Raw genomic sequence first — 9,553 nt, forward strand, 5'->3', positions numbered from 1 at the left:
TGTATTAGCTACCAGTTTGTTTGGCACTCTAGACTTCCTTAAGAGGTTTTCCACCTCCAGCTCAATCACTCTTATGCCGGGCTGATGAGTGCACGAAACTGCAGTCCTCGGCTGGAATGACTGAGCTGGCGGTGTATTTCATGTATTTCTGCCTTAACCCGGGCTATAGGACTGGTAACTTACTAAATATAATTTTATTTGTTGTAATTAGTGGCGTAGCCAGGAAAACATTCCGAGAGGGGGGGAGGTTATCGATAGCTTTAGTCGGTTTCGATAATCAAAAAACAAAACTTTCTGCGTGGGGGCGGGGATATTGGTCTATGCTAAAATCCTCCCCTTTTGGATACGCCACTTAGGGGCTGTCCATAAAGGATGTCCCACTTCTTTCCAAAATAATTGAACCCCCCCCCCCCCCTTGTCACAAAGTGTCACACTTCACCTACCTGATCCCCCTCCCCTCCTCATATGTCACGTTGTTTTTCATTAACATATTCTTCTAAAAAACCTTGTTAATGCACTCTAAGATAACTTAATTTCCCTATACACTAAAGTATGATTTGCTATTTTTCTCTTTGGCACTGTAAATGTACACACAGAATATTATTAGTATTTTCCAAATAAATAAATAAATAAATAAATAAATAAAATAATTTGAATTTTGTCATCTTGAATTCAAATTATGTTTTTCGCAATCACGAGTGTGTGTGTATATGTAAGCGTGTGTGTTTGTGTGTGGGGGGTATGTGTATGTGTGTAGGCATGTGTGTTTGTGTCTGTGTTCAGGCATGAGTGTGTGGGTAGTTGTGTATGCGTGTGTAGGCATGTGTGTTTGTGTCTGTGTGCAGGCATGAGTGTGTGGGTCGTTGTGTGTATGTGTGTAGGTGTGTGTGGGGGGTATGTGTATGTGTGTGTAGGTATATGTGTTTGTGTCTGTGTGCAGGCATGAGTGTGTGGGTAGTTGTGTGTATGTGAGTGTGTAAGTGTGTGTGTGTATGTGTTTGCGTATGTGTGTAGGTGTATGTATGTGTGTTTAGGTGCGTGTATGTATGCGTGTAAGTGTAGGATATTGACGAAACCTGGAGACGGTTTTCGCTAGAGGTGCAGCATCGTGAGGAGCCGGTCGACGGTAGTGCTGCGGAGGGTGCTGGTAGGAAAATAAAATCATAGGAACGCCAAAAACAGTCAAGTGAGAACAATAAGCAATGGTGATTGCTCAAAAAAAGAGGAAATATCTCATTATTTAATTTATGTGTATATATCACCGTTAAAGTATATAATGCAGTTATTTTATAGAATACCTAGTTATTCCATGAAATAACTGATCAAATCCATTAAAGTGTGTAATGTGTTGTTTATTTGACACTTTAACTAGTTATTCTATGAAATAACTAGGCATTCTATAAATTAACTAATGAGAGACAGTTAAAGTGCAAAATAAACAATTTATCTAAAATGAAATAACTACATATTCTATAAATAAACTAATGATAGACAACTAAAATGAAAAAGAAGCAATTTATCTAATTTATGCAGCGTATAAATGTTATTTATGGAAACGTACCATAAAATCATTTGTTACAACAAGGATTACTAAAATGACACTTGGAATTACAAAGAACATTATTTCTAAAACAAAAACATTGCGCCAACACGCTAAACAAGTTCTCTCCCTATGGCCTGGACTAGTTCATAAATGCAGAAGGGGTGGAAGGTAAATGTATTTGTCGTGCAAGATATATGATATAGATTATTTTACACTTTAACGGGCTGCAGATCGTTATTCTATGAAATAACTAGTTAAATTATGAAATACTAGAGAGTTTTACACTTTAACGGACACGATCAGTTATTCCATGAAATAACTAGGTATTCTATAAAATAACGGATTTCATACTTTAACGGTAACATATACATTACATAAATGCATGTATCAAACTTAAAAGATAGTAAAACTTTCGGTTTAAAATCTCACAGTTTGAGAAGGGGAAAAAAGACGGCAAATTTCTGTCAAAAAATTTTGCAATTTACAAAAATCACTTTGAGTTCAAAAGCAACGACGAATTGAGAATTTGACTTTTTTTGGAAACTTTTTGGTGTTTTAAACGAAAAAAACCTATTAGCTATTTTTCTTTCTTTCTTTTTTTCTAACAGTAAATGTTTTATGTAAATTTCTGTTTAAAAGGAAAAAAAAATAACATGCATTGCATACATCTTCAAGGCTTCAAGAGAACAGCGCAATTAATGCACTTTAAACTGCAAAAAATCAATATTTCCATATTTTCCAATTTTTCTGAAAAACACCGGAAAAAAACTTTTATTTTTCTTCCCTCGCTCAAAATTTCCTTTTTTTTTTTTTTTTTTGCACCGCTACTTGCAGCGCAAGTGAGATTTGTCTCAATGAGTAGAATTTAAAAAAAAAATAACCGCTAACAAAAATGGGGGTCTCGAAATGTGGCCTCCAATGGTTAAAACTTATAACTACTTTTCACTTTTCACTGCAGGGTTAACCGTACCCACCAGTTGTGGTTTAACCCTGACGACAGCTCTGATTTTTTTTGATCCAGACCAGAAGCCGAGCAGTCCCTGGTTCAGCACCTCCAGAGATTTCATTTCATTGGAGGACCACGAGCATATTTAATAACTTACAACTACTGGGTTTCCCTTATTTTTTAAATCAAACAAGATGGCATTTATTAACACTAGTGAGGTTTAATAACACTTGATGAACATAAGGTCAAATACCTTAAAAATTGCAGTCATACTAAAAAAAAAAAAAAAAATAATTTGAATTCAAACATTGTCATGTTGAATTCAAATTATGTTTTTCGCAGTCACGAGTGTGTGTGTATGTAGACGTGCGTGTTTGTGTGTGTGTGAGTGGTGTGTTTGTGTGTGGGGGCGGGGGTATGTCTATGTGTGGGTAGTTGTGTGTATGTGTTTGTCTGTATGTGTTTGTGAGTGTGCGTGTATGTGTGTGTGTGTGCGTATATGTGTTTGTAGGTGTGTGTGCGTGTATGTGTATGTGCGTGTATGTGTGTGTGCGTGTATGTGTGTGTGTGCGTACGTGTGTGTGTAGGTGTGTATGTATGCGTGTGTGTGTAGGATATGGACGCAACCTGGAGACGGTTTTCGCTAGAGAAGCAGCAACGTGAGGCGGCCGGTCGACGGTGGTCCTGCAAAGGGAGGCGGGGGGGGGGGGAATAAAATCATAGCACGCAAAAAACAGTCAAGTGAGAACAATAAACAATCGTGATTGCTCCCAAAAAAAAAAAAAAAATCTTGCACAGCGTTCTGAATGGAAATACTGAATTTTTTTATGTTTCCCAAAACATTAATTTTAATTTTTTCTCTCAATTTCAAGGTGTAAAACGTTTTATTAGGTCATGAAAATCTGGGATTGTTGTTTTAATTGATAAAAACGAGTGATAAAATTTAGTTTCTACTTTGAATAGTATTTTTTAGTCTCTTAGTATTTGTAGTCCCCCAAGAACGCTTCCCTCTAAATGCAAATTTAGCAGCAAATTAAAAACAGAACTATATTTCATTCACATTATTTAGCAATAACATTAGAATGTATAGATTTTGAATGCATATCTATTTCTACACACTGATAGCGTTTTTATTTTTTCATGCCTTGGGACCAGCTAATCGTTATTTGGGCCCCTAGATTATTTATGCTGTAATAGTTCCCCAATAGAGTAGTAGGTGATTCACATTTAAAACTAGAGCTATGCCACGGAGAGAAGGCGGATGAACTGGAAGCGGAAACAGAAAACTTCACTTTGTAATAGGTAGGATCAGCGAGAATACGAAAGCAGGGAATTTTTTACTGCTTGCGAAATCTCGCTGATCATCCTACTACAAAATGAAGTGGTCTGTCTCTACCTCCATTTCATCCGTCATTTCTCCGTGGTCAAGCTTTATTCAAATTTCGAAAAGCAAACTAGCACGAAATATTTCTTTAACCAAATAAACAATTAAATTTAAAACAAGTACATGGTGAATCTTTTAAGGGATCACAGTAGCTTTTAGACATTTTAAAAAAAATTTAAGTAAATTTTATATTTTTTTGAAACCATAACATGCATACTTATTTCTTAATCAAGAATTTGTTTTCAAAATTTAAAAATATTGCCTACTTTTTTTTAAAAATTCAAAAATTTAAAGAAAATTTCAATTTTTTGAAACCCCTAAAGCTTTTTTATTTTTGCACTAATTAAAATTTTTTTTTGGCTAAACGATCACTATAATCATTTCTAAAAATTTGTGCATTCATTTGCTTATGACTGTATTAGAAAATTTTCTGTGATTAATTATGTAAAAAAATCAAAGTTTTTTTTTTTTAAATTGGTTTTTAAAGGTTTAACGTGCTCTAAACATTTGAGTCATTTATAAAATGCTTATCCAATGCACAGTTTTGTCAAATATCTTATCCCAATTGCAAAAAGTATTACTTTAAAGCTGTATCTTTAATAGAAAAAAATCCTTAGGGATTCTAATGACACGAAAACACAAAAAAAAAAACATCATCGAGAAAAAGCAATTGGAAATTTTTCTTTTGCATACGAGCACATAGGGAGCATCGCCTAAAACAACTCATAACTTTTTAAACATTTGAACTAAAGCAATGAAACTTTCCCCCTGTGTTCAGAATAGTTTTTAATTTTGAAATAAGCAATAAAAATTTTTTTGATCGTTTCATCATTTTTGAGGTACTGTACCCCCTTAAGAGCTGGGGACTTGACTTCAATCAAAAAAAGCTTCAAAAACCTGTACTATTTGAAAAGTTGGAAAAGCTCAAACGATCAAAAGACTCTTCCCACCAATCAACGACACATCAAGCATAATAAAAGCTAACAATAATAAAAAGAGTACTTACTTGAAAAAGCAATCAATAGTACTTTCAAAGCCGTATCCATTTTTTGATTCACTGAATCGAAAGTTCGTGAAATAGAGAACTATGATACTTATCCAATGTTCTTTGTTATACCTGAGCCAGGAACACAATATGATGCAAGTCGTAAGTTACAATGGAGTCAAGTTATTTATCTGGATTTGGCAGATAAGGCACAGACATCGAGTAGCACACTTCAAATGATTGTCATTTGGGGAGGAAAAATAACAGCAAGAAAGGTTGAAATCGGTAGATACTGAAATCGTTCAGATAGCTTTAAAATCAGTTAAAGATTTTATTGCAGACTAGCTGTACCCGACGCGCGTTGCTACGCCAACAAAAAAATACACCATTATACTGATTTTCATGACAATCGGTTGAACGGGGCAGAAGTTGCTACTCTGCAGTGCCACCTGGTGGTGAGTGGCTTCAATGAGCATATTATGCACCTTCTCCGTGGAAAAATACATATATATATAGCAATTTTCATAATAATCGATCCAGGTATCGAGTGAAGCCGTGACTCTACTCAAATTTTGTACTCACGCAGTTTGCAAGATCAATCCATCGCTAAAAATATCAAATAGAAAAAGTTTTGAATCCCCCCGTTGCATGAAAAGCCATAAAACAATAAAGAAAGAATTTATTTGTTCAAACTCAAGAAAAATGGCAACAGCTAACTTCTTATCAATGAGATCTTTCACGCGAATTCATTTCTGCAGCCGATCATTTTATTCGTATTTATCCAATGGATTGTGACTTAAATTGGAATAAAAAAGGAACGATCGATCGGATTTTTTTCGAACTGGTCTATAAACATTCCTAGTACCAAAAATAACAAACGGTGAAAGTTTCAGCCAAATCTGCCGGGTAGTTTTTGAGTTCATGGATGACATACAGACAAACATTCATTTATATATATATAGATGTAAATTACGTTACCAAGCACAATGGGGTTGTTTCTTTCAGTCAAAAGTACTACTTTTAGTCACTGAAATTGATAATGAGTAAAAAAAAAATAACATGGACCCAGAAAATACTTTCATTTTCCCCAACAGTTACTTTTTAATTAATTTTTAAAAATGTCAGATTTTGAAAACAAGGCGTGGTCTTGATGACGTCACAAATGATGCACTTTGGCGCATCTTTCTACTTCGTTTCCACGTTATGATAATCAAGAAGCGAATTAAAATTGCGCTCTACGCTTGCTACCAACCCTATCGTTGCCAATACAGTTGAGTAAAAGATGCGACTTAAATATTTTTCTCCGCGAATGGCAACACTAAATGGCATTTCATCATTTGTGATGTCATCGGCAGAGGCGTTAAACGATGAAAGAGCGCCGATTTAAGTAATTTTTTAAAAATATTAAACTTGAACAAATTATTTAAAAAATGGTCAGATCCTATATTTTTAAGCATGCTCTTTCAGAAAAAAAAAATACTTTTAAAACTTTGGAAACGACCCCATTACAATGCATTTTCAAAGCGGTAACATTCTTCGCTTTTTGCGAAATGTGAAATTCATCATAACCTCCTTGTAAGAAGTAATATTAACGCATTTTAAGAGCCTGATTAAGATATTCAGAAGCCCTATACAGAAACGTTTTCTTTCTTTTTTGGGGGGAGGGGGGGGAGGTTTCCTGTAGTATAACCTTACAATTTTAGCCATTGGTAAAAACCAATTAAGGTCTTTGGGGCCTCTGAGAAGTAGGAGTCCCAGGCACTGCCTAGTTGGCCTGTTCAGTAGCATGTATCGAAAAAAACTTTTTTCCGAAATTCAATTTGTCAAGTTGATAAAAAGTTGCCCCTACCGGCCCACATCTTTCATAAAAATTTTATCCGAATCAAAAAATATTTAGGTGTAGGTGTCCCGCACAAGGCTTAAAGTTTATATTTTTTTTTCAAAAAACCATCTTTTCTAATTTTTTTTTTTGAATAACAGAAAAAAATACTAATTTTTTTTTAATTGAAAATTGTGAGTATAAAGTCGAGAATTATCGTCAAATAAAAGATGTGGCTCTCATGCGGCATTTAGGTTCCCACATTCTATTCAAAAATAAGGATTTTTTTTCCAAGTTAGAATTTTCAATTTTAATATATTAGCTTTTAATTTTTTGCAAACGCTGGTTTTCAATTTTTTTTTCGCTAACAAAGAAATTTTGATACATTTCTTTATGTTTTACAGATAAAAATATTTGAATTTATTTTCTGATTATAATTAATTTTGTGAAGTTAAAAAAAAAAAAAATAAATAAACGTTATAAAATAATCCTGCAAACGTCGTTTCATTTTATTACATAGAAGTATGTTATTCAGTATAAAAACTAAACAAACCAAAACATATGTAAAATATTATGTGTAGTATCATATTATATCAAGCTTTTTCCATACTTCTGTTTTTTAACAGCTTTAAAAGGATGCGTTGGTTTTGCTGGAGGCTTTTTGAGTACACCATTTATAGAGTACTGCAAAGTCACATAATAATAAGCAACTATCGTTTGGTACACAAAAGTGTGCCCTTCGCTTCGTATGGGATAGGAAAGGATTTTTTTCCAAACGAGCTGATGTGTGCATCACATGACTTCCTTTTACTCCAATTTAATATCATTTTCCATTATTGGCAGTTTTAATATGATTCAATAGTTTACTCTCTAAATATCACCAACAGTGGCCAAATGGAAACAGATTAAAAAAAAAAAAAAAATAAAAAAAAAAAGTCGCCAAATTTGTTGCCACGTTGGCGACAAATCTTGGCGACCAAAAGACTGGCGATGTATTGCCAAGTGTCTGCCAAATTATAACACCACTTGAGTTTACATCGAAGTTAACAATGATTTCCCCCAAAAAGGGGCAAAAGATCCCCTTTGGAGCATAGGAATGCAACCAAAAAAGAAGGTGCACAACTAGACCCCACTAGGAGTCTAAGTACCAAATTTTAACTTTCTAGGACATTCCGTTCTTGAGTTATGCGACATACATACACACATACGTACATACGCACATACATACGTACATACAGACGTCACGAGAAAACTCGATGTAATTAACTCGGGGATCGTCAAAATGGATATTTCGGGTGTCTGCACGTTCCTAGGCACATATCCACGTGTGGTCGGGTTGAAAAAAAAACTCAACATTCATTTGGGGGTGAGCAAAATGGAAATTAGGGCCGATTTTTGGGGAATTTTTTTTCGCGAATACAATACTTCCTTTTTTGTAAAAGGAAGTAAAAAATAATGCGGTTGATGAAAACGCGGGTTATGGTTCTACAGCAGGCTATGGTTCTACAGAGTTTAAATAATTGTGAAAATTTAGCAAAAGATCTCCTCTCCAAAAACCTCATGACCTTCTAATAAATTTTTCTAATATTTTCCTTTTCTTCTGGGAGTCATGCTTGACTTTTGCTCAAGAACTGCAAATTACGGACAAATACGATTTCTTTGATTTGTGTACTGCTGTATCCTATTTAACTTCCTTTACGTTGTTGATTGTAACAGTCAGTGGCGTAGTCAAGGGGGGGGGGTTCAGGGGGGTCCGGCCCCAATCCGAAATGACTAAGTGTAAATATATGTGTGAATAAAAAAATGCATTGTGTTGAAAACAAGCATTTTACTCAAGTAAAAAAAAAATAGAACAAGAAAAAATGTGCATATATTCTCTATGTGCATATATATAACATACAAAAAAAGCTCAGCAAAGTTATCAGCAGTTGAAAATTCGTTTTAGATTCGTTTTTAATGGTGCCATCTAGTGGCTAACAGTACAAGTAATGATAATCTTATAATTATTGTATAAATAAAGCTCATTGTTCGCGAGGGGAGGGGGCAGGGGGGGGGAGGGGTAAAGAGCTTTTCCTTACACCTTTAAAAAGGAAAAACATCTTTATTCTATTCTGCTTCAACAGAATATTTTTTACTAGAGTTCTTTTGAAAATGATATTCAGTCTGAAAAAAATCGGAAAATGTAGAATGAAATTTACTTGAAATAACTTTTATAAACGTGCTTATAACATCACAGTGTAACGAAATTTGGGGGGAAGAAACAAGATTGAATAAAATATAATTAAATTTTTTGTTTCAAACGCGAAAATGGTTCTGCATTCGTTCTGTTTAATATCGCAACACTGCTGTCTTCACACGATTGTGTAAGTTTTACCGTTGATCATTTCAGTTCTTTTATTCAATTTTATTCGCATTGTTTTTCCGACTTTTTGAAACGAAAACTAAAAGACCACCGCAAAAAAGCTTCTGAGGTTCGTCACCAGATGGCAGTAATTCGCGCATGCGCATTGGGAGCTAAAAAAATTAGTACGTCTGCTGCTTTCGTGTTTTGAATGGTTCATTAACTTCACTTGGCCGAAGTTTGTTTGTGAAACGAGCAAGAATAGAACTTGTGTCTGTTGCTAATTTAGTAATATGCCGTGAAATGTTTATGATTGAAAATGAATTGTAGTGAACAGATATTGTGTACAATAATTAATTGAAAAGACTCATTCGATGCTCTGTGATATGACCCCGTGAATATTAACAGCAAATTAAAGCAACTTTTGCCCGCGGGCATTTGATTGCTGGAACTAAGGAAAATGATTTGCAGATCTAAAGGAATTATTTGATTTTGTATCAGAAATCTCTCAGTACACATTGCCAAAGCTTTGAAA

The sequence above is a fragment of the Uloborus diversus genome, chromosome 1, assembly GCF_026930045.1.
Source record: "Uloborus diversus isolate 005 chromosome 1, Udiv.v.3.1, whole genome shotgun sequence".
In the NCBI taxonomy this organism is placed as follows: domain Eukaryota; kingdom Metazoa; phylum Arthropoda; class Arachnida; order Araneae; family Uloboridae; genus Uloborus; species Uloborus diversus.